This window comes from Python bivittatus, unplaced genomic scaffold, assembly GCF_059951505.1.
Source record: "Python bivittatus isolate LINGU-HERP-01145 unplaced genomic scaffold, Pbiv_v1 ctg000850_np1212, whole genome shotgun sequence".
NCBI classification, from domain to species: Eukaryota; Metazoa; Chordata; class Lepidosauria; order Squamata; family Pythonidae; genus Python; species Python bivittatus.
Genome location: NW_028277112.1, coordinates 31,775,824 through 31,783,521, shown reverse-complemented (window position 1 = coordinate 31,783,521; position 7,698 = coordinate 31,775,824). Strand labels below are relative to the sequence as shown.

General features: G+C 50.2%; 1 pseudogene; it reads left to right on the top strand.

Moving 5' to 3' along the window:
* Positions 1 to 1,287: 1,287 nt before the first annotated feature.
* LOC112542862 (U2 spliceosomal RNA) lies at positions 1,288 to 1,458 on the top strand (annotated as a pseudogene).
* The last annotated feature ends 6,240 nt before the right edge of the window (positions 1,459 to 7,698 follow it).

Here is a 7,698-nt window from a genome sequence, read left to right as displayed (position 1 = left end):
TCATTCTTGTAGCCTGTCATTTTTAAATCCACTTTCAAATCAGACTCAATCATGTCATGTAATACTTGTTCCTCTTCCATAGCATCTTTTAAATACAGTCTCTCTATAGAGGCAGACACTCTTAAAATTGACTTCTGGGTCCATTGTTCAAAAATATCCTTCAGTATGTATAATGTTAAAATATTTTCCTTCATTCTGTAATTGTAAGTTGAATTTGAGTGTTATAATCTTTAGTTCCCTCCCTCCAATTTTTAAAGTCTTATGCTTTAAAAAGAAAAAAAATTCAGAATAAAACCATTTTCGCACGGGAAGGATTCTTTCTTATTAATTCCAAAATCTTATTTCAAATTTATCTGGACCCTTAGTCTGCTTGTAACTTTCTAAAATCAAATTTTTAATCACCCTTTTGCTGTTTATTCACCACACACACACACACACACACACACACACACCAAATTTAAGTCTTTAAACTTGTAGTTAAACCTTCCTTCACTAAGGATTGAAGGAAACTCACCCGGTACTGTAAAACCTGTTGATCGAAAGGTTTCTAATAGCTGAAAAGCAGTTATCAAGCAATTTCCAAAAATGATTAGAAAAGGAAGTATACGAACCCAGGGTCCTTTCAAAGATGCCAAAAGTGGTTTGAGCAAGATGGTTATTCCCTCATCTCCCAGAACTCTAAACCCACTGGAGACCACTGTCTTGCTCCTCACGAGGAGCAGCTGTCTGGAGCACTTATGGGTAATCTCAAGTCCTATCCTTATCCAGAGGGAATTATGAAATAGCTGGTCTACTTGCTGGCTCTCTGTTCTGCCATGGTCATTGGCTCTACTTTTTGCAGACCTGTCTACAGTCTGCCATTTCTTCCCTGGAGGTCCAGTTCCAATGATTTCTCCTACATCAATTTTTGAAATAACTACACCATCCCTGCTAGAGCAAGCAGGGATGGGAAAGGACACCAAAGACAGCTTCCTGTTATCCAGCAAATAGTCTTTTCTGTTTTGCTTTGTTTTTTGTGCCTTCAAGTTAGTGTTGAATCCTGATGGCTACCTGGACAAGTCCCTGCTGCTTTCTAAGGCTGAGAAAGAGTGACTGGCCTCAGGCAGGACTAGAACTCCTGATCTCCCAGTTTCTAGCCTGGTACCTTAAGTGGTACATCAAAATGGCTCCTAATAGCAAAGAGTCTAGGGAGAGATTATACTGAACTGATGCAAAAACATTCTAGTCCAACTGTAAACTCAAAACATAAAACACCAAATCAAATCAAATCCTTATTATGGTCATATATCAGCTTCTCAGCCTTTTGGCTAAGATCAAGTGTAGTAAAACATAAAAAAAACTGTTAAAAAACTAAGCTTTTATTTTGTTATTTACTTTTCTGGAGTGCCTGTTTTGGCATGATGCTCAAGAATGCCTATTGATTGACATTTGCAGGTCTCTGGGTTTTAAAAACTTAAAGGTAAGGCATTACTTAAATACCTATTGCTACATATAATGGGCCTATATGAAAAAACAATATTTTCCATTATATAAAAACAACCAAGTTTTTTTTTCAGAGGAATGTTAACTAAAGAAATACCTTGCACAGACAGATTTTTAAAGATTACAGGGTAGGTCACAACACAGTTATTACTGTTGAAAAGTTTGAATATGGGCCTAAACGTTTATAATATGTTTAAAGTAAGAGCTTATAATGTCAAAAATCTCATTAAGAGAGTTTTTCAAAAGGATATTTTTCCCAAGAGTAAGGCATAAATGGCAGTGGCAGGAACTAATTAGTGTGTGCTTCAGGAAAAAATATAAAAAAATTAACACATGTTAACTCAGTAATTATAGTTATTTCAGAATGGGTCTCTGTGTTGTTTCAGATACATACAGTAACACATCATAGTGAATAGGCACTTAAGTCTGATCATAAATACCACCAAATTACTTGCTATTGTGTTGCACTGTGGGTCAATAGTATATATTGCTGACCAGCACAAAGTTATTTCAGCAACTCTGATTAAAATATTGGAAGCTCTAATAAACCTAGTTTAAAATGTTATTGGGAAAGTAAGACTTGAAACTGATCACCTTATCAAAATTGTTTTGAGAATAAATATGACTCTATTTTGCCAACTGTTTAAGAGAACATTATCAAAAAGTTGCCTTGTTATTTAATTAATTAATTAATTAACTTACTTATTTACTTATTGTCCAAGAGCAATTCACCCAAAGTTTTATCCAGGCCAAGGGTAGAAAGTGCTGGCAAGAAAAGGCCACAATATGCCAAGACTTTGTTAATTTGCTTCCTTGAGGTAGAGCTAAACCTATCTAGCAAGGTGAGATGGAAGTACCCCCAAAGATTTGTAACAGGATCCTCGCAAGATTTTATAGTAGATTATTAGATGGCTAGTTTAAAAAGGAAAAAAAAATGGTTTTTTACATGCTGCGGTTCTGCCATTGTAAAGGGGGGTGGGGAGTAGGGATGAGAAACCGTTAAAAAGCAGATGGCTCCTTATCACAAGCTCTGGCATGCTCAAGGTCATACTGTCAGGTTCGGTCAGCACGGGGCTTCGGGGAAGCTCGCAGCCAGACCACGCGAACTCCACCGGTGGCAGCCAGCGAGGGAAAGAGGAACTGAAAGCGCCGCTAATTAATGGGCCACCTGCGCCCAGCCAAACAGGAAAACCGCAGCGGAAGTTTTAACTCTACACTGATAACGGCGCAAGCCAACAATGAACAGGGCCGCAGGCAGTGAAACAAGATCGCCGCGCAACGCAGAACCCTGGGCCTTGCACGTAACGGGGGGGGACCAACCCAAGCCGGGGGGGACTGTCAATCAAGGACAATGGACCCTGACCGAACCTGCCATCATGGACAATTAAGAGGGATTATTGGGGGGCTGATAATCCACAGCGGTAACGCGATCGCGGGGCAAAAAAAGCGCGGGAAGGGGGGAATATAACGAGTGATGCAATTGTACCAAGCCAGTCCTGGCTTTGCTTGTGACTGCTACGTTATGCATGAGTAAACCTCTTTTGTGAATCACACGTGTCACGGGAGTTTCTCTGTCAAACGGTGGTCTCAGGACTCGGCCTACAGCTGAGGCGCCTCCGGGAACCCTTGCATTCAACCAGCTAGACGGCTTGCTGGCGGGGGGGACCAGCGCAGTATTACATCGAACCGGTCCAGATGATGATCGGGTGTCACCGGGAAGAACTAAGATTTGTGGTGGTCCCGGTGGCCGACTACGTGGTGGTACTCGGCTTGGCGTGGCTCTGGCGACGGAACCCACGGGTTGACTGGACGGCGGAGGTGGTGCGATTCGGGGTCGAGGAGCCGGCGGAGCGCGAGAGCAGGCAAGACCGGTTCGTGGCGACAGACGCGACCGCAACCACAGAAGGGTAAGTGGAGGAGACGAGGCATGGGGAGACGAGGCGAGAGCAGATGAAGCTCGAGACCCGGGCGGCGACAGCAGCAACAGCAGCGCTGGAGACCCGAACACTCGCAACGATCCCGAGGCGTGGGAAGGCAGCAGCGACTAGCGGGACAACTGCAAAACAAGGGCCAGAGTCCGGGGAACCCACGACGAGCGGCGGAATCCCGAGGCAATGTCGAGACCTGACGGCGGCATTTGGGGAGAAGGAGTCCGACCAGTTCCCTCCACACCGACCCAGTGACTGTGCCATCGAGCTAGAGCCAGGGGCAAAGCTGCCCAAACCGAAAATGTACTTCCTTTCAATGAAGGAGATGGGGGCTCTGAGGGAGTTCATAGACAAGAACCTAGCGCAGGGATTCATCCAACCCGCGAAGTCACCATTAGCGGCCCCGGTACTATTCCGGGAGAAGAAGGATGGCTCGCTCCGGATGTGCGTGGACTACCGGGGGCTGAACGCAATCAGCACCGAATACAAATACCCCCTCCCCCTGATGAAGGACCTAATGTCACACCTATCCAAGGGGAGGGTGTTCACAAAACTGGACTTGCGCGAAGCTTACTTTAGGGTCAGGATCCACGCAAAAGATGAGTGGAAGACGGCGTTCAACACGCCGCTCGGAAGCTACCAATTTTCCGTGATGCCGTTCGGGTTAAAAGGGGCCCCGGGGGTGTTTATGCAGCTAATAAACGAGGTGCTGCACGACCTACTCTACCGGGGCATCCTGGTCTACCTTGATGACATCCTCATCTACACCGAAACCCTGGCAGAGCACATGAGCCTGGTACGCACGGTGCTCCAGAGACTGCTGAAGGCGCAGCTGTATGCGAAGCTATCAAAATGCAAGTTTCATCGGGAGCAGCTGGACTACCTCGGCTACTGGATATCCAGTCGGGGAATTGAGATGGACCCGGCAAAAGTAAAAGATGTTCTGGGCTGGGAAGCGCCGCAAACCCGGAGGCAACTTCAAAGCTTCTTGGGGTTTGCGAACTTCTATAGACAGTTCATCCCGAACTTTGCCCAAATCGCCTTTCCCCTGACAGACTTACTAAAAACCAAGGGCAGCGGAAAGCCCCCCAAGCCCAGCATGGCACTCGCATGGACTGCGGAATGCCAGGGGGCGTTTGAGGAGCTAAAACGGCAGTTCACAGCGGAGCCGATCCTGTGCCATCCCGACCCAGATCGGCTGTTTATCATACAGGTAGATGCGTCAGACGTGGCAACAGGGGCAGTCCTGCTCCAGCCCAGCCCGGAGGGGGCCATCCACCCATGCGCCTACACCTCCCGCAAATTCACGGAGACAGAGAGAAGGTGGATGGTGTGGGAGAAGGAGGTGTACGCGGTCAAGTGGGTGCTAGCCACGTGGAGGCATCTATTGGAGGGGGCAGCTGAACCATTCGAGGTGTGGACGGACCACAAGAACCTCGAGGCCCTGAAGGCCCCACATAAGCTATCCCCCAAACAGGCGCGGTAGTCCCAATACTTCGGGAGGTTCAGGTTCACCCTAAAACACATCCCAGGGAAGCGCAACTTCCTAGCAGACGGGTTGTCTCGCATGCCCCAGCATGCCAGCCTACGAGAGGAGATCGTGGACTCCATCATCCCTGCCAGCAGCTGGCTGCAAAGGCAGTGACCCGGAGCCAGACCAAGGGGGAGCGACGGGACGCGGCGCCTGAGGTAAAGCAAGGGTTTGCGGAGGCGGCGGAGCGGGACGCTTGGCTCAAGCAAAACCGAGAAGTGCTAACCAGCCAAGAGGGCTTGTGGTGGCACAAAGGGAAGTTGTACATGCCCGAGGGGTGCCGACGGGGGGGTAATGGAAAGAGCCCACGACAGCTGGAACGCGGGGCATTACGGCTTCGTGAAGATGCTCCACTTAATTCGGCTGCAGTTCTGGTGGCCAACGCTTCGGAAGGACATGGAGGCATACTCGGGGGGTTGCTCGGTGTGCGCGACGGCGAAAGGGGCCAAAGGCAAGCCTAGGGGGTTACTCCAGTTGGTAGCGGACCCCGACGGCCCATGGCAAGAGATCGCCATGGACTTCATAGTAGAGCTCCTGGAGAGTAAGGGGAAGACCGCCATTTGGGTGGTTACGGACTTATTCTCCAAACAAGCGCACTTTGTAGCATGCCGGCGAGTCCCCACGGCAGAGAGGTTGGCAAGGCTGTTCGTGCAGCATGTTTACTGGCTGCACAGCACGCCCTGACGGGTTGTCAGCGATCGGGGCGGCAACTTCATCGCGCGGTTCTGGAGGGAGTTCCTGAAGCGGGTGGGGACGAAGCAAGCCCTTTCCTCCGCGGCGCACCCGCAGACGGACGGAGCCACGGAACGCCTGAACGGGGGGCTTGAACAGTACCTGCGCTGCTACGTGGGACACCAACAGGATGATTGGGTAGAGCTACTGCCATTCGCGGAAGTAGCATACAATAACACCGTCCACAAAAGTACCGGCTTTTCTCCATTCAAAGTAGCCACCGGGAGAGATTTCGTCCCCATGCCGGAGTTGCCTCAGCCGGAATCCCAAATCAACTCCCTGGACACCTGGTTTGCCCAAATCGACGCCACCCGGTGAGCGGCGCACGCAGCATTGCAAAGAGCCAAAGTCGACTACAAAAAACACGCGGACCGCAAGAGACTCCCCGAGGGGCAGTGGAAAGTGGGGGACCAGGTATATTTGTCAACCAAAAACCTAAAGACACACCAGACATCAAAGAAACTCAGCCCGAGGTTTGTGGGGCCATTCCCCATTGCAGAGGTCATCAATCCAGTAACCGTCAGGCTGACGCTCCCGAAAAGCCTCGGGAAGATCCACCCGGTGTTCCACTGCAGCCTGCTAAAGCTGCACCAGCCGGGGAACGCCTGGCACAAGGCAGAGGGGGTGCCACCACCCATCATGGTCGGTGGGGAGCAGCATTTCGAGATCAACCAGATACTGGACATCAGGAGGCACAAGGGGCAGGTCCAGCTCCTAGTGCAATGGAAACATTTTCCCAAGTCCCACAGCGAATGGGTAAGCAAAACCCACATAAGAGCGCCGGACCTAGTGCGGGACTTTTACAACAAATACCCCGGGAAACCGAAATAAAGTCGGTGGGGGATTTGTTTTCAGGGAGGCGGTATGTCAGGTTCGGTCAGCACGGGGCTTCGGGGAAGCTCGCAGCCAGACCACGCGAACTCCACCGGCGGCAGCCAGCGAGGGAAAGAGGAACTGAAAGCGCCGCTAATTAATGGGCCACCTGCGCCCAGCCAAACAGGAAAACCGCAGCAGAAGTTTTAACTCTACACTGATAATGGCGCGAGCCAACAATGAACGGGGCCGCAGGCAGCGAAACAAAATCGCCGCGCAATGCAGAACCCTGGGGCTTGCACGTAATGGGGGGGGGGACCAACCCAAGCCGGGGGGGGACTGTCAATCAAGGACAATGGACCCTGACCGAACCTGCCATCATGGACAATTAAGAGGGATTATTGGGGGGCCGATAATCCGCAGCGGTAATGCGATCGCGGGGTGAAAAAAGCACGGGAAGGGGGGAATATAACGAGTGATGCAATTGTACCAAGCCAGTCCTGGCTTTGCTTGTGACTGCTACGTTACGCATGAGTAAACCTCTTTTGTGAACCACACGTGTCACGAGAGTTTCTCTGTCGAACGGGGCAAACCTTACACATACCAGCAAGAGAATCAGAGGACCAAGAACTAAGGGCAATGTAGGGGGGGGGGAAAGTAAGAAAAACAGCTTTTGGCACGCTTTTGATCAGTCTTAGCAATGCTTTGGATCTGTACACTTATTCTCAATAAATGAACTTTCTTTTGAATCAATATTGGTTGCAAGGAAAGTTGCTGGATTTGGGATCAACAGGTGGCAGCTCATTACATTTTGCTAAGACTCCAAGTGTAGACTTCCACCAGGGAGATTGCCCTGCGGGGAGTCCAAAGCCTCACGTTGACCGGGACCAACCGAGCAGCGGGATGGCTGCCGATGTAATTGAGGAAGAAGAAGAGAGACCGGTCCCCCCTCCATTGGAAGTGAAGGTGATAACCCAGGAGGAGCCGGTGCAATCATCGCGCCAAGCCCGAGTGGGGGCGAAGGCAATGGCGACAAGGGAACGAGGCCCTTCGATGAAAGATCGCATGGGGAAATTGGAAGGGCAGATGGGGTCCCTAGCCGATGATGCACGAGCGCTTAAAGCAGCGGTGGATCAACTGCTTGGAGGGGGATTTATGCCCCCCATGCGAGAATCAGCAGCCACACCGGGAGGTACGGAGGCAGCAGAGCGG